General features: G+C 44.5%; 25 non-coding genes and 1 pseudogene across 25 annotated transcripts; all 26 read left to right on the top strand.

Annotated features, from left to right (window-relative positions):
• Positions 1-306: 306 nt before the first annotated feature.
• LOC112183080 lies at positions 307-422 on the top strand. The gene has a single exon (XR_002929686.1). It is a non-coding gene; the product is annotated as a 5S ribosomal RNA (ribosomal RNA).
• Positions 423-1,657: 1,235 nt separating this feature from the next.
• Positions 1,658-1,774, top strand: LOC112183104. The gene has a single exon (XR_002929709.1). It is a non-coding gene; the product is annotated as a 5S ribosomal RNA (ribosomal RNA).
• An 816-nt stretch (positions 1,775-2,590) lies between these two features.
• On the top strand, positions 2,591-2,703 carry LOC112183127 (annotated as a pseudogene).
• A 383-nt stretch (positions 2,704-3,086) lies between these two features.
• On the top strand, positions 3,087-3,203 carry LOC112183086. Its single transcript, XR_002929692.1, has one exon. It is a non-coding gene; the product is annotated as a 5S ribosomal RNA (ribosomal RNA).
• Positions 3,204-3,591: 388 nt separating this feature from the next.
• LOC112183031 lies at positions 3,592-3,710 on the top strand. The gene has a single exon (XR_002929639.1). It is a non-coding gene; the product is annotated as a 5S ribosomal RNA (ribosomal RNA).
• Positions 3,711-4,099: 389 nt separating this feature from the next.
• LOC112183030 lies at positions 4,100-4,218 on the top strand. The gene has a single exon (XR_002929638.1). It is a non-coding gene; the product is annotated as a 5S ribosomal RNA (ribosomal RNA).
• A 390-nt stretch (positions 4,219-4,608) lies between these two features.
• Positions 4,609-4,726, top strand: LOC112183094. The gene has a single exon (XR_002929700.1). It is a non-coding gene; the product is annotated as a 5S ribosomal RNA (ribosomal RNA).
• Positions 4,727-5,115: 389 nt separating this feature from the next.
• On the top strand, positions 5,116-5,234 carry LOC112183028. Its single transcript, XR_002929636.1, has one exon. It is a non-coding gene; the product is annotated as a 5S ribosomal RNA (ribosomal RNA).
• Positions 5,235-5,625: 391 nt separating this feature from the next.
• LOC112183026 lies at positions 5,626-5,744 on the top strand. The gene has a single exon (XR_002929635.1). It is a non-coding gene; the product is annotated as a 5S ribosomal RNA (ribosomal RNA).
• Positions 5,745-6,133: 389 nt separating this feature from the next.
• Positions 6,134-6,252, top strand: LOC112183025. Its single transcript, XR_002929634.1, has one exon. It is a non-coding gene; the product is annotated as a 5S ribosomal RNA (ribosomal RNA).
• A 389-nt stretch (positions 6,253-6,641) lies between these two features.
• LOC112183024 lies at positions 6,642-6,760 on the top strand. Its single transcript, XR_002929633.1, has one exon. It is a non-coding gene; the product is annotated as a 5S ribosomal RNA (ribosomal RNA).
• Positions 6,761-7,151: 391 nt separating this feature from the next.
• On the top strand, positions 7,152-7,270 carry LOC112183023. Its single transcript, XR_002929632.1, has one exon. It is a non-coding gene; the product is annotated as a 5S ribosomal RNA (ribosomal RNA).
• A 389-nt stretch (positions 7,271-7,659) lies between these two features.
• LOC112183115 lies at positions 7,660-7,776 on the top strand. The gene has a single exon (XR_002929720.1). It is a non-coding gene; the product is annotated as a 5S ribosomal RNA (ribosomal RNA).
• A 393-nt stretch (positions 7,777-8,169) lies between these two features.
• LOC112183058 lies at positions 8,170-8,288 on the top strand. Its single transcript, XR_002929665.1, has one exon. It is a non-coding gene; the product is annotated as a 5S ribosomal RNA (ribosomal RNA).
• A 389-nt stretch (positions 8,289-8,677) lies between these two features.
• Positions 8,678-8,796, top strand: LOC112183236. The gene has a single exon (XR_002929825.1). It is a non-coding gene; the product is annotated as a 5S ribosomal RNA (ribosomal RNA).
• A 387-nt stretch (positions 8,797-9,183) lies between these two features.
• Positions 9,184-9,302, top strand: LOC112183235. Its single transcript, XR_002929824.1, has one exon. It is a non-coding gene; the product is annotated as a 5S ribosomal RNA (ribosomal RNA).
• Positions 9,303-9,692: 390 nt separating this feature from the next.
• Positions 9,693-9,811, top strand: LOC112183234. The gene has a single exon (XR_002929823.1). It is a non-coding gene; the product is annotated as a 5S ribosomal RNA (ribosomal RNA).
• A 390-nt stretch (positions 9,812-10,201) lies between these two features.
• Positions 10,202-10,320, top strand: LOC112183233. The gene has a single exon (XR_002929822.1). It is a non-coding gene; the product is annotated as a 5S ribosomal RNA (ribosomal RNA).
• A 389-nt stretch (positions 10,321-10,709) lies between these two features.
• Positions 10,710-10,828, top strand: LOC112183232. Its single transcript, XR_002929821.1, has one exon. It is a non-coding gene; the product is annotated as a 5S ribosomal RNA (ribosomal RNA).
• Positions 10,829-11,218: 390 nt separating this feature from the next.
• LOC112183230 lies at positions 11,219-11,337 on the top strand. Its single transcript, XR_002929819.1, has one exon. It is a non-coding gene; the product is annotated as a 5S ribosomal RNA (ribosomal RNA).
• Positions 11,338-11,725: 388 nt separating this feature from the next.
• On the top strand, positions 11,726-11,844 carry LOC112183229. The gene has a single exon (XR_002929818.1). It is a non-coding gene; the product is annotated as a 5S ribosomal RNA (ribosomal RNA).
• A 389-nt stretch (positions 11,845-12,233) lies between these two features.
• LOC112183228 lies at positions 12,234-12,352 on the top strand. Its single transcript, XR_002929817.1, has one exon. It is a non-coding gene; the product is annotated as a 5S ribosomal RNA (ribosomal RNA).
• A 389-nt stretch (positions 12,353-12,741) lies between these two features.
• On the top strand, positions 12,742-12,860 carry LOC112183227. The gene has a single exon (XR_002929816.1). It is a non-coding gene; the product is annotated as a 5S ribosomal RNA (ribosomal RNA).
• A 389-nt stretch (positions 12,861-13,249) lies between these two features.
• On the top strand, positions 13,250-13,368 carry LOC112183226. The gene has a single exon (XR_002929815.1). It is a non-coding gene; the product is annotated as a 5S ribosomal RNA (ribosomal RNA).
• Positions 13,369-13,734: 366 nt separating this feature from the next.
• On the top strand, positions 13,735-13,853 carry LOC112183225. The gene has a single exon (XR_002929814.1). It is a non-coding gene; the product is annotated as a 5S ribosomal RNA (ribosomal RNA).
• Positions 13,854-14,243: 390 nt separating this feature from the next.
• Positions 14,244-14,361, top strand: LOC112183083. The gene has a single exon (XR_002929689.1). It is a non-coding gene; the product is annotated as a 5S ribosomal RNA (ribosomal RNA).
• Positions 14,362-14,557: the final 196 nt, after the last annotated feature.

Below are 14,557 nucleotides of genomic sequence, written 5' to 3'. Positions count from 1 at the left end.
CTCTTCGAAGGCTCGTGAGATTGAAGGAAAGCTCACCGGCCGCGGAGATTAGAAGACGCAAAAGACTGGCCTTGGGCCTTGGGGCTCTTGGGCTTTGTTTGATCGAGGAGTTGTTTTTGCTAGATTTTTTATTCATTTATTTTGTTTTATATTTATTTTCATTTTCTAACAGCAATAAAAGTGTATCCCGGCGGGAGGTGGTGCGGTTGAGGCGCCAACTATGAAAGTTTTTTGGCGTAATGTATGAAAGCAGCTTAGGGAGCTGAGCGAAGAGAGTTCATGTAGATTGATTTCGCATACACTAACGGGTGCGATCATACCAGCAATAATGCACCGGATCCCATCAGAACTCCGAAGTTAAGCTTGCTTGGGCGAGAGTACTAGGATGGGTGACCTCCTGGGAAGTCCTCGTGTTGCACCCCTCTTTTTCTTTTTCTTTTTTGTTTCGGTTCATTAAGTTGCATTTTTGATTTCGGCTACTTTGTCCGTGTACTAATTCAATCCAACTCTTCGAAGGCTCGTGAGATTGAAGGAAAGCTCACCGGCCGCGGAGATTAGAAGACGCAAAAGACTGGCCTTGGGCCTTGGGGCTCTTGGGCTTTGTTTGATCGAGGAGTTGTTTTTGCTAGATTTTTTATTCATTTTTTGTTTTATATTTATTTTCATTTCTAACAGCAATAAAATGTATCCCGGCGGGGAGGTGGTGCGGTTGAGGCGCCAACTATGAAAGTTTTTGGCGTAATGTATGAAAGCAGCTTAGGGAGCTGAGCGAAGAGAGTTCATGTAGATTGATTTCGCATACCACTAACGGGTGCGATCCGATACTCAGCAATAATGTTGCACCTCTTTTTCTTTTTCTTTTTTGTTTCGGTTCATTAAGTTGCATTTTTGATTTCGGCTACTTTGTCCGTGTACTAATTCAATCCAACTCTTCGAAGGCTCGTGAGATTGAAGGAAAGCTCACCGGCCGCGGAGATTAGAAGACGCAAAAGACTGGCCTTGGGCCTTGGGGCTCTTGGGCTTTGTTTGATCGAGGAGTTGTTTTGCTAGATTTTTTATTCATTTATTTTGTTTTATATTTTTTTCATTTCTAACAGCAATAAAAGTGTATCCCGGCGGGGAGGTGGTGCGGTTGAGGCGCCAACTATGAAAGTTTTTTGGCGTAATGTATGAAAGCAGCTTAGGGAGCTGAGCGAAGAGAGTTCATGTAGATTGATTTCGCATACACTAACGGGTGCGATCATACGAGCAATATGTTGCACCCCTCTTTTTTCTTTTTTTCTTTTTTGTTTCGGTTCATTAAGTTGCATTTTTGATTTCGGCTACTTTGTCCGTGTACTAATTCAATCCAACTCTTCGAAGGCTCGTGAGATTGAAGGAAAGCTCACCGGCCGCGGAGATTAGAAGACGCAAAAGACTGGCCTTGGGCCTTGGGGCTCTTGGGCTTTGTTTGATCGAGGAGTTGTTTTTGCTAGATTTTTTATTCATTTATTTTGTTTTATATTTATTTTCATTTCTAACAGCAATAAAAGTGTATCCCGGCGGGGAGGTGGTGCGGTTGAGGCGCCAACTATGAAAGTTTTTGGCGTAATGTATGAAAGCAGCTTAGGGAGCTGAGCGAAGAGAGTTCATGTAGATTGATTTCGCATACACTAACGGGTGCGATCATACCAGCAATAATGCACCGGATCCCATCAGAACTCCGAAGTTAAGCTTGCTTGGGAGAGCAGTACTAGGATGGGTGACCTCCTGGGAAGTCCTCGTGTTGCACCCCTCTTTTTCTTTTTCTTTTTGTTTCGGTTCATTAAGTTGCATTTTTGATTTCGGCTACTTTGTCCGTGTACTAATTCAATCCAATCTTCGAAGGCTCGTGAGATTGAAGGAAAGCTCACGGCCGCGGAGATTAGAAGACGCAAAAGACTGGCCTTGGGCCTTGGGGCTCTTGGGCTTTGTTTGATCGAGGAGTTGTTTTTGCTAGATTTTTTATTCATTTATTTTGTTTTATATTTATTTTCATTTTCTAACAGCAATAAAAGTGTATCCCGGCGGGGAGGTGGTGCGGTTGAGGCGCCAACTATGAAAGTTTTTGGCGTAATGTATGAGCAAGCTTAGGGAGCTGAGCGAGAGAGTTCATGTAGATTGATTTCGCATACACTAACGGGTGCGATCATACCAGTAATAATTGTTGCACCCTCTCCTCGTGTTGCTCTTTTCTTTTTCTTTTTGTTTCGGTTCATTAAGTTGCATTTTTGATTTCGGCTACTTTGTCCGTGTACTAATTCAATCCAACTCTTCGAAGGCTCGTGAGATTGAAGGAAAGCTCACCGGCCGCGGAGATTAGGACGCAAAAGACTGGCCTTGGGCCTTGGGGCTCTTGGGCTTTGTTTGATCGAGGAGTTGTTTTTGCTAGATTTTTATTCATTTATTTTGTTTTATATTTATTTTCATTTTAACAGCAATAAAAGTGTATCCCGGCGGGGAGGTGGTGCGGTTGAGGCGCCAACTATGAAAGTTTTTGGCGTAATGTATGAAAGCAGCTTAGGGAGCTGAGCGAAGAGAGTTCATGTAGATTGATTTCGCATACACTAACGGGTGCGATCATACCAGCAATAATGCACCGGATCCCATCAGAACTCCGAAGTTAAGCTTGCTTGGGCGAGAGCAGTACGGATGGGTGACCTCTGGGTCCTCGTGTTGCACCCCTCTTTTTTTTTTCTTTTTTGTTTCGGTTCATTAAGTTGCATTTTTGATTTCGGCTACTTTGTCGTGTACTAATTCAATCCAACTCTTCGAAGGCTCGTGAGATTGAAGGAAAGCTCACCGGCCGCGGAGATTAGAAGACGCAAAAGACTGGCCTTGGGCCTTGGGTCTTGGGCTTTGTTTGATCGAGGAGTTGTTTTTGCTAGATTTTTTATTCATTTTTTTGTTTATATTTATTTTCATTTTCTAACAGCAATAAAAGTGTATCCGGCGGGGAGGTGGTGCGGTTGAGGCGCCAACTATGAAAGTTTTTTGGCGTAATGTATGAAAGCAGCTTAGGGAGCGAGCGAAGAGAGTTCATGTAGATTGATTTCGCATACACTAACGGGTGCGATCATACCAGCAATAATGCACCGGATCCCATCAGAACTCCGAAGTTAAGCTTGCTTGGGCGAGAGCAGTACTAGGATGGGTGACCTCCTGGGAGTCTCGTGTTGCACCCCTCTTTTCTTTTCTTTTTTGTTTCGGTTCATTAAGTTGCATTTTTGATTTCGGCTACTTTGTCCGCGTACTAATTCAATCCAACTCTTCGAAGGCTCGTGAGATTGAAGGAAAGCTCACCGGCGCGCGGAGATTAGAAGACCAAAAGACTGGCCTTGGGCCTTGGGGCTCTTGGGCTTTGTTTGATCGAGGAGTTGTTTTTGCTAGATTTTTTATTCATTTATTTTGTTTTATATTTATTTTCATTTCTAACAGCAATAAAAGTGTATCCCGGCGGGGAGGTGGTGCGGTTGAGGCGCCAACTATGAAAGCTTTTTGGCGTAATGTATGAAAGCAGCTTAGGGAGCTGAGCGAAGAGAGTTCATGTAGATTGATTTCGCATACACTAACGGGTGCGATCATACCAGCAATAATGCACCGGATCCCATCAGAACTCCGAAGTTAAGCTTGCTTGGGCGAGAGCAGTACTAGGATGGGTGACCTCCTGGGAAGTCCTCGTGTTGCACCCCTCTTTTTCTTTTTCTTTTTTGTTTCGGTTCATTAAGTTGCATTTTTGATTTCGGCTACTTTGTCCGTGTACTAATTCAATCCAACTCTTCGAAGGCTCGTGAGATTGAAGGAAAGCTCACCGGCCGCGGAGATTAGAAGACGCAAAAGACTGGCCTTGGGCCTTGGGGCTCTTGGGCTTTGTTTGATCGAGGAGTTGTTTTTGCTAGATTTTTTATTCATTTATTTTGTTTTATATTTATTTTCATTTCTAACAGCAATAAAAGTGTATCCCGGCGGGGAGGTGGTGCGGTTGAGGCGCCAACTATGAAAGTTTTTGGCGTAATGTATGAAAGCAGCTTAGGGAGCTGAGCGAAGAGAGTTCATGTAGATTGATTTCGCATACACTAACGGGTGCGATCATACCAGCAATAATGCACCGGATCCCATCAGAACTCCGAAGTTAAGCTTGCTTGGGCGAGAGCAGTACTAGGATGGGTGACCTCCTGGGAAGTCCTCGTGTTGCACCCCTCTTTTTCTTTTTCTTTTTTGTTTCGGTTCATTAAGTTGCATTTTTGATTTCGGCTACTTTGTCCGTGTACTAATTCAATCCAACTCTTCGAAGGCTCGTGAGATTGAAGGAAAGCTCACCGGCCGCGGAGATTAGAAGACGCAAAAGACTGGCCTTGGGCCTTGGGGCTCTTGGGCTTTGTTTGATCGAGGAGTTGTTTTTGCTAGATTTTTTATTCATTTATTTTGTTTTATATTTATTTTCATTTCTAACAGCAATAAAAGTGTATCCCGGCGGGGAGGTGGTGCGGTTGAGGCGCCAACTATGAAAGCTTTTTGGCGTAATGTATGAAAGCAGCTTAGGGAGCTGAGCGAAGAGAGTTCATGTAGATTGATTTCGCATACACTAACGGGTGCGATCATACCAGCATAATGCACCGGATCCCATCAGAACTCCGAAGTTAAGCTTGCTTGGGCGAGAGCAGTACTAGGATGGGTGACCTCCTGGGAAGTCCTCGTGTTGCACCCCTCTTTTTCTTTTTCTTTTTTGTTTCGGTTCATTAAGTTGCATTTTTGATTTCGGCTACTTTGTCCGCGTACTAATTCAATCCAACTCTTCGAAGGCTCGTGAGATTGAAGGAAAGCTCACCGGCCGCGGAGATTAGAAGACGCAAAAGACTGGCCTTGGGCCTTGGGGCTCTTGGGCTTTGTTTGATCGAGGAGTTGTTTTTGCTAGATTTTTATTCATTTATTTTGTTTTATATTTATTTTCATTTCTAACAGCAATAAAAGTGTATCCCGGCGGGGAGGTGGTGCGGTTGAGGCGCCAACTATGAAAGCTTTTTGGCGTAATGTATGAAAGCAGCTTAGGGAGCTGAGCGAAGAGAGTTCATGTAGATTGATTTCGCATACACTAACGGGTGCGATCATACCAGCAATAATGCACCGGATCCCATCAGAACTCCGAAGTTAAGCTTGCTTGGGCGAGAGCAGTACTAGGATGGGTGACCTCCTGGGAAGTCCTCGTGTTGCACCCCTCTTTTTCTTTTTCTTTTTTGTTTCGGTTCATTAAGTTGCATTTTTGATTTCGGCTACTTTGTCCGCGTACTAATTCAATCCAACTCTTCGAAGGCTCGTGAGATTGAAGGAAAGCTCACCGGCCGCGGAGATTAGAAGACGCAAAAGACTGGCCTTGGGCCTTGGGGCTCTTGGGCTTTGTTTGATCGAGGAGTTGTTTTTGCTAGATTTTTTATTCATTTATTTTGTTTTATATTTATTTTCATTTCCTAACAGCAATAAAAGTGTATCCCGGCGGGGAGGTGGTGCGGTTGAGGCGCCAACTATGAAAGCTTTTTGGCGTAATGTATGAAAGCAGCTTAGGGAGCTGAGCGAAGAGAGTTCATGTAGATTGATTTCGCATACACTAACGGGTGCGATCATACCAGCAATAATGCACCGGATCCCATCAGAACTCCGAAGTTAAGCTTGCTTGGGCGAGAGCAGTACTAGGATGGGTGACCTCCTGGGAAGTCCTCGTGTTGCACCCCTCTTTTTCTTTTTCTTTTTTGTTTCGGTTCATTAAGTTGCATTTTTGATTTCGGCTACTTTGTCCGTGTACTAATTCAATCCAACTCTTCGAAGGCTCGTGAGATTGAAGGAAAGCTCACCGGCCGCGGAGATTAGAAGACGCAAAAGACTGGCCTTGGGCCTTGGGGCTCTTGGGCTTTGTTTGATCGAGGAGTTGTTTTTGCTAGATTTTTTATTCATTTATTTTGTTTTATATTTATTTTCATTTCTAACAGCAATAAAAGTGTATCCCGGCGGGAGGTGGTGCGGTTGAGGCGCCAACTATGAAAGCTTTTTGGCGTAATGTATGAAAGCAGCTTAGGGAGCTGAGCGAAGAGAGTTCATGTAGATTGATTTCGCATACACTAACGGGTGCGATCATACCAGCAATAATGCACCGGATCCCATCAGAACTCCGAAGTTAAGCTTGCTTGGGCGAGAGCAGTACTAGGATGGGTGACCTCCTGGGAAGTCCTCGTGTTGCACCCCTCTTTTTCTTTTTCTTTTTTGTTTCGGTTCATTAAGTTGCATTTTTGATTTCGGCTACTTTGTCCGTGTACTAATTCAATCCAACTCTTCGAAGGCTCGTGAGATTGAAGGAAAGCTCACCGGCCGCGGAGATTAGAAGACGCAAAAGACTGGCCTTGGGCCTTGGGGCTCTTGGCTTTGTTTGATCGAGGAGTTGTTTTTGCTAGATTTTTTATTCATTTATTTTGTTTTATATTTATTTTCATTTCTAACAGCAATAAAAGTGTATCCCGGCGGGGAGGTGGTGCGGTTGAGGCGCCAACTATGAAAGCTTTTTGGCGTAATGTATGAAAGCAGCTTAGGGAGCTGAGCGAAGAGAGTTCATGTAGATTGATTTCGCATACACTAACGGGTGCGATCATACCAGCAATAATGCACCGGATCCCATCAGAACTCCGAAGTTAAGCTTGCTTGGGCGAGAGCAGTACTAGGATGGGTGACCTCCTGGGAAGTCCTCGTGTTGCACCCCTCTTTTTCTTTTTCTTTTTTGTTTCGGTTCATTAAGTTGCATTTTTGATTTCGGCTACTTTGTCCGCGTACTAATTCAATCCAACTCTTCGAAGGCTCGTGAGATTGAAGGAAAGCTCACCGGCCGCGGAGATTAGAAGACGCAAAAGACTGGCCTTGGGCCTTGGGGCTCTTGGGCTTTGTTTGATCGAGGAGTTGTTTTTGCTAGATTTTTTATTCATTTATTTTGTTTTATATTTATTTTCATTTCCTAACAGCAATAAAAGTGTATCCCGGCGGGGAGGTGGTGCGGTTGAGGCGCCAACTATGAAAGCTTTTTGGCGTAATGTATGAAAGCAGCTTAGGGAGCTGAGCGAAGAGAGTTCATGTAGATTGATTTCGCATACACTAACGGGTGCGATCATACCAGCAATAATGCACCGGATCCCATCAGAACTCCGAAGTTAAGCTTGCTTGGGCGAGAGCAGTACTAGGATGGGTGACCTCCTGGGAAGTCCTCGTGTTGCACCCCTCTTTTTCTTTTTCTTTTTTGTTTCGGTTCATTAAGTTGCATTTTTGATTTCGGCTACTTTGTCCGCGTACTAATTCAATCCACTCTTCGAAGGCTCGTGAGATTGAAGGAAAGCTCACCGGCCGCGGAGATTAGAAGACGCAAAAGACTGGCCTTTGGGCTTGGGGCTCTTGGGCTTTGTTTGATCGAGGAGTTGTTTTTGCTAGATTTTTTATTCATTTATTTTGTTTTATATTTATTTTCATTCTCTAACAGCAATAAAAGTGTATCCCGGCGGGGAGGTGGTGCGGTTGAGGCGCCAACTATGAAAGCTTTTTGGCGTAATGTATGAAAGCAGCTTAGGGAGCTGAGCGAAGAGAGTTCATGTAGATTGATTTCGCATACACTAACGGTGCGATCATACAGCAATAATGCACCGGATCCCATCAGAACTCCGAAGTTAAGCTTGCTTGGGCGAGAGCAGTACTAGGATGGGTGACCTCCTGGGAAGTCTCGTGTTGCACCCCCTCCTTTTTCTTTTTCTTTTTTGTTTCGGTTCATTAAGTTGCATTTTTGATTTCGGCTACTTTGTCCGCGTACTAATTCAATCCAACTCTTCGAAGGCTCGTGAGATTGAAGGAAAGCTCACCGGCCGCGGAGATTAGAAGACGCAAAAGACTGGCCTTGGGCCTTGGGGCTCTTGGGCTTTGTTTGATCGAGGAGTTGTTTTTGCTAGATTTTTATTCATTTATTTTGTTTTATATTTATTTTCATTTCCTAACAGCAATAAAAGTGTATCCCGGCGGGGAGGTGGTGCGGTTGAAGGCGCCAACTATGAAAGCTTTTTGGCGTAATGTATGAAAGCAGCTTAGGGAGCTGAGCGAAGAGAGTTCATGTAGATTGATTTCGCATACACTAACGGGTGCGATCATACCAGCAATAATGCACCGGATCCCATCAGAACTCCGAAGTTAAGCTTGCTTGGGCGAGAGCAGTACTAGGATGGGTGACCTCCTGGGAAGTCCTCGTGTTGCACCCTCTTTTTCTTTTTCTTTTTTGTTTCGGTTCATTAAGTTGCATTTTTGATTTCGGCTACTTTGTCCGCGTACTAATTCAATCCAACTCTTCGAAGGCTCGTGAGATTGAAGGAAAGCTCACCGGCCGCGGAGATTAGAAGACGCAAAAGACTGGCCTTGGGCCTTGGGGCTCTTGGGCTTTGTTTGATCGAGGAGTTGTTTTTGCTAGATTTTTTATTCATTTATTTTGTTTTATATTTATTTTCATTTCTAACAGCAATAAAAGTGTATCCCGGCGGGGAGGTGGTGCGGTTGAGGCGCCAACTATGAAAGCTTTTTGGCGTAATGTATGAAAGCAGCTTAGGGAGCTGAGCGAAGAGAGTTCATGTAGATTGATTTCGCATACACTAACGGGTGCGATCATACCAGCAATAATGCACCGGATCCCATCAGAACTCCGAAGTTAAGCTTGCTTGGGCGAGAGCAGTACTAGGATGGGTGACCTCCTGGGAAGTCCTCGTGTTGCACCCCTCTTTTTCTTTTTCTTTTTTGTTTCGGTTCATTAAGTTGCATTTTTGATTTCGGCTACTTTGTCCGTACTAATTCAATCCAACTCTTCGAAGGCTCGTGAGATTGAAGGAAAGCTCACCGGCCGCGGAGATTAGAAGACGCAAAAGACTGGCCTTGGGCCTTGGGGCTCTTGGGCTTTGTTTGATCGAGGAGTTGTTTTTGCTAGATTTTTATTCATTTATTTTGTTTTATATTTATTTTCATTTCTAACAGCAATAAAAGTGTATCCCGGCGGGGAGGTGGTGCGGTTGAGGCGCCAACTATGAAAGCTTTTTGGCGTAATGTATGAAAGCAGCTTAGGGAGCTGAGCGAAGAGAGTTCATGTAGATTGATTTCGCATACACTAACGGGTGCGATCATACCAGCAATAATGCACCGGATCCCATCAGAACTCCGAAGTTAAGCTTGCTTGGGCGAGAGCAGTACTAGGATGGGTGACCTCCTGGGAAGTCCTCGTGTTGCACCCCTCTTTTTCTTTTTCTTTTTTGTTTCGGTTCATTAAGTTGCATTTTTGATTTCGGCTACTTTGTCCGCGTACTAATTCAATCCAACTCTTCGAAGGCTCGTGAGATTGAAGGAAAGCTCACCGGCCGCGGAGATTAGAAGACGCAAAAGACTGGCCTTGGGCCTTGGGGCTCTTGGGCTTTGTTTGATCGAGGAGTTGTTTTTGCTAGATTTTTTATTCATTTATTTTGTTTTATATTTATTTTCATTTCTAACAGCAATAAAAGTGTATCCCGGCGGGGAGGTGGTGCGGTTGAGGCGCCAACTATGAAAGCTTTTTGGCGTAATGTATGAAAGCAGCTTAGGGAGCTGAGCGAAGAGAGTTCATGTAGATTGATTTCGCATACACTAACGGGTGCGATCATACCAGCAATAATGCACCGGATCCCATCAGAACTCCGAAGTTAAGCTTGCTTGGGCGAGAGCAGTACTAGGATGGGTGACCTCCTGGGAAGTCCTCGTGTTGCACCCCTCTTTTTCTTTTTCTTTTTTGTTTCGGTTCATTAAGTTGCATTTTTGATTTCGGCTACTTTGTCCGCGTACTAATTCAATCCAACTCTTCGAAGGCTCGTGAGATTGAAGGAAAGCTCACCGGCCGCGGAGATTAGAAGACGCAAAAGACTGGCCTTGGGCCTTGGGGCTCTTGGGCTTTGTTTGATCGAGGAGTTGTTTTTGCTAGATTTTTTATTCATTTATTTTGTTTTATATTTATTTTCATTTCTAACAGCAATAAAAGTGTATCCCGGCGGGGAGGTGGTGCGGTTGAGGCGCCAACTATGAAAGCTTTTTGGCGTAATGTATGAAAGCAGCTTAGGGAGCTGAGCGAAGAGAGTTCATGTAGATTGATTTCGCATACACTAACGGGTGCGATCATACCAGCAATAATGCACCGGATCCCATCAGAACTCCGAAGTTAAGCTTGCTTGGGCGAGAGCAGTACTAGGATGGGTGACCTCCTGGGAAGTCCTCGTGTTGCACCCCTCTTTTTCTTTTCTTTTTTGTTTCGGTTCATTAAGTTGCATTTTTGATTTCGGCTACTTTGTCCGCGTACTAATTCAATCCAACTCTTCGAAGGCTCGTGAGATTGAAGGAAAGCTCACCGGCCGCGGAGATTAGAAGACGCAAAAGACTGGCCTTGGGCCTTGGGGCTCTTGGGCTTTGTTTGATCGAGGAGTTGTTTTTGCTAGATTTTTTATTCATTTATTTTGTTTTATATTTATTTTCATTTCTAACAGCAATAAAAGTGTATCCCGGCGGGGAGGTGGTGCGGTTGAGGCGCCAACTATGAAAGCTTTTTGGCGTAATGTATGAAAGCAGCTTAGGGAGCTGAGCGAAGAGAGTTCATGTAGATTGATTTCGCATACACTAACGGGTGCGATCATACCAGCAATAATGCACCGGATCCCATCAGAACTCCGAAGTTAAGCTTGCTTGGGCGAGAGCAGTACTAGGATGGGTGACCTCCTGGGAAGTCCTCGTGTTGCACCCCTCTTTTTCTTTTTCTTTTTTGTTTCGGTTCATTAAGTTGCATTTTTGATTTCGGCTACTTTGTCCGCGTACTAATTCAATCCAACTCTTCGAAGGCTCGTGAGATTGAAGGAAAGCTCACCGGCCGCGGAGATTAGAAGACGCAAAAGACTGGCCTTGGGCCTTGGGGCTCTTGGGCTTTGTTTGATCGAGGAGTTGTTTTTGCTAGATTTTTTATTCATTTATTTTGTTTTATATTTATTTTCATTTCTAACAGCAATAAAAGTGTATCCCGGCGGGGAGGTGGTGCGGTTGAGGCGCCAACTATGAAAGCTTTTTGGCGTAATGTATGAAAGCAGCTTAGGGAGCTGAGCGAAGAGAGTTCATGTAGATTGATTTCGCATACACTAACGGGTGCGATCATACCAGCAATAATGCACCGGATCCCATCAGAACTCCGAAGTTAAGCTTGCTTGGGCGAGAGCAGTACTAGGATGGGTGACCTCCTGGGAAGTCCTCGTGTTGCACCCCTCTTTTTTTTTTCTTTTTTGTTTCGGTTCATTAAGTTGCATTTTTGATTTCGGCTACTTTGTCCGCGTACTAATTCAATCCAACTCTTCGAAGGCTCGTGAGATTGAAGGAAAGCTCACCGGCCGCGGAGATTAGAAGACGCAAAAGACTGGCCTTGGGCCTTGGGGCTCTTGGGCTTTGTTTGATCGAGGAGTTGTTTTTGCTAGATTTTTATTCATTTATTTTGTTTTATATTTATTTTCATTTCTAACAGCAATAAAAGTGTATCCCGGCGGGGAGGTGGTGCGGTTGAGGCGCCAACTATGAAAGCTTTTTGGCGTAATGTATGAAAGCAGCTTAGGGAGCTGAGCGAAGAGAGTTCATGTAGATTGATTTCGCATACACTAACGGGTGCGATCATACCAGCAATAATGCACCGGATCCCATCAGAACTCCGAAGTTAAGCTTGCTTGGGCGAGAGCAGTACTAGGATGGGTGACCTCCTGGGAAGTCCTCGTGTTGCACCCCTCTTTTTCTTTTTCTTTTTTGTTTCGGTTCATTAAGTTGCATTTTTGATTTCGGCTACTTTGTCCGCGTACTAATTCAATCCAACTCTTCGAAGGCTCGTGAGATTGAAGGAAAGCTCACCGGCCGCGGAGATTAGAAGACGCAAAAGACTGGCCTTGGGCCTTGGGGCTCTTGGGCTTTGTTTGATCGAGGAGTTGTTTTTGCTAGATTTTTTATTCATTTATTTTGTTTTATATTTATTTTCATTTCCTAACAGCAATAAAAGTGTATCCCGCGGGGAGGTGGTGCGGTTGAGGCGCCAACTATGAAAGTTTTTGGCGTAATGTATGAAAGCAGCTTAGGGAGCTGAGCGAAGAGAGTTCATGTAGATTGATTTCGCATACACTAACGGGTGCGATCATACCAGCAATAATGCACCGGATCCCATCAGAACTCCGAAGTTAAGCTTGCTTGGGCGAGAGCAGTACTAGGATGGGTGACCTCCTGGGAAGTCCTCGTGTTGCACCCCTCTTTTTCTTTTTCTTTTTTGTTTCGGTTCATTAAGTTGCATTTTTGATTTCGGCTACTTTGTCCGCGTACTAATTCAATCCAACTCTTCGAAGGCTCGTGAGATTGAAGGAAAGCTCACCGGCCGCGGAGATTAGAAGACGCAAAAGACTGGCCTTGGGCCTTGGGGCTCTTGGGCTTTGTTTGATCGAGGAGTTGTTTTTGCTAGATTTTTATTCATTTATTTTGTTTTATATTTATTTTCATTTTCTAACAGCAATAAAAGTGTATCCCGGCGGGGAGGTGGTGCGGTTGAGGCGCCAACTATGAAAGTTTTTGGCGTAATGTATGAAAGCAGCTTAGGGAGCTGAGCGAAGAGAGTTCATGTAGATTGATTTCGCATACACTAACGGGTGCGATCATACCAGCAATAATGCACCGGATCCCATCAGAACTCCGAAGTTAAGCTTGCTTGGGCGAGAGCAGTACTAGGATGGGTGACCTCCTGGGAAGTCCTCGTGTTGCACCCCTCTTTTTCTTTTTCTTTTTTGTTTCGGTTCATTAAGTTGCATTTTTGATTTCGGCTACTTTGTCCGCGTACTAATTCAATCCAACTCTTCGAAGGCTCGTGAGATTGAAGGAAAGCTCACCGGCCGCGGAGATTAGAAGACGCAAAAGACTGGCCTTGGGCCTTGGGGCTCTTGGGCTTTGTTTGATCGAGGAGTTGTTTTTGCTAGATTTTTTATTCATTTATTTGTTTTATATTTATTTTCATTTCTAACAGCAATAAAAGTGTATCCCGGCGGGGAGGTGGTGCGGTTGAGGCGCCAACTATGAAAGCTTTTTGGCGTAATGTATGAAAGCAGCTTAGGGAGCTGAGCGAAGAGAGTTCATGTAGATTGATTTCGCATACACTAACGGGTGCGATCATACCAGCAATAATGCACCGGATCCCATCAGAACTCCGAAGTTAAGCTTGCTTGGGCGAGAGCAGTACTAGGATGGGTGACCTCCTGGGAAGTCCTCGTGTTGCACCCCTCTTTTTCTTTTTCTTTTTGTTTCGGTTCATTAAGTTGCATTTTTGATTTCGGCTACTTTGTCCGCGTACTAATTCAATCCAACTCTTCGAAGGCTCGTGAGATTGAAGGAAAGCTCACCGGCCGCGGAGATTAGAAGACGCAAAAGACTGGCCTTGGGCCTTGGGGCTCTTGGGCTTTGTTTGATCGAGGAGTTGTTTTTGCTAGATTTTTTATTCATTTATTTTGTTTTATATTTATTTTCATTTCTAACAGCAATAAAAGTGTATCCCGGCGGGGAGGTGGTGCGGTTGAGGCGCCAACTATTAATGCAGCTTAGGGAGCTGAGCGAAGAGAGTTCATGTAGATTGATTTCGCATACACTAACGGGTGCGATCATACCAGCAATAATGCACCGGATCCCATCAGAACTCCGAAGTTAAGCTTGCTTGGGCGAGAGCAGTACTAGGATGGGTGACCTCCTGGGAAGTCCTCGTGTTGCACCCCTCTTTTTCTTTTTCTTTTTTGTTTCGGTTCATTAAGTTGCATTTTTGATTTCGGCTACTTTGTCCGCGTACTAATTCAATCCAACTCTTCGAAGGCTCGTGAGATTGAAGGAAAGCTCACCGGCCGCGGAGATTAGAAGACGCAAAAGACTGGCCTTGGGCCTTGGGGCTCTTGGGCTTTGTTTGATCGAGGAGTTGTTTTTGCTAGATTTTTTATTCATTTATTTTGTTTTATATTTATTTTCATTTCTAACAGCAATAAAAGTGTATCCCGGCGGGGAGGTGGTGCGGTTGAGGCGCCAACTATGAAAGCTTTTTGGCGTAATGTATGAAAGCAGCTTAGGGAGCTGAGCGAAGAGAGTTCATGTAGATTGATTTCGCATACACTAACGGGTGCGATCATACCAGCAATAATGCACCGGATCCCATCAGAACTCCGAAGTTAAGCTTGCTTGGGCGAGAGCAGTACTAGGATGGGTGACCTCTGGGAAGTCCTCGTGTTGCACCCCTCTTTTCTTTTTCTTTTTTGTTTCGGTTCATTAAGTTGCATTTTTGATTTCGGCTACTTTGTCCGTGTACTAATTCAATCCAACTCTTCGAAGGCTCGTGAGATTGAAGGAAAGCTCACCGGCCGCGGAGATTAGAAGACGCAAAAGACTGGCCTTGGGCCTTGGGGCTCTTGGGCTTTGTTTGATCGAGGAGTTG

This window comes from Rosa chinensis, chromosome 1, assembly GCF_002994745.2.
Source record: "Rosa chinensis cultivar Old Blush chromosome 1, RchiOBHm-V2, whole genome shotgun sequence".
NCBI classification, from domain to species: domain Eukaryota; kingdom Viridiplantae; phylum Streptophyta; class Magnoliopsida; order Rosales; family Rosaceae; genus Rosa; species Rosa chinensis.
The sequence above is the reverse complement of the archived record's forward strand: the minus strand, read 5'-3'. Positions and strand labels throughout refer to the sequence as shown.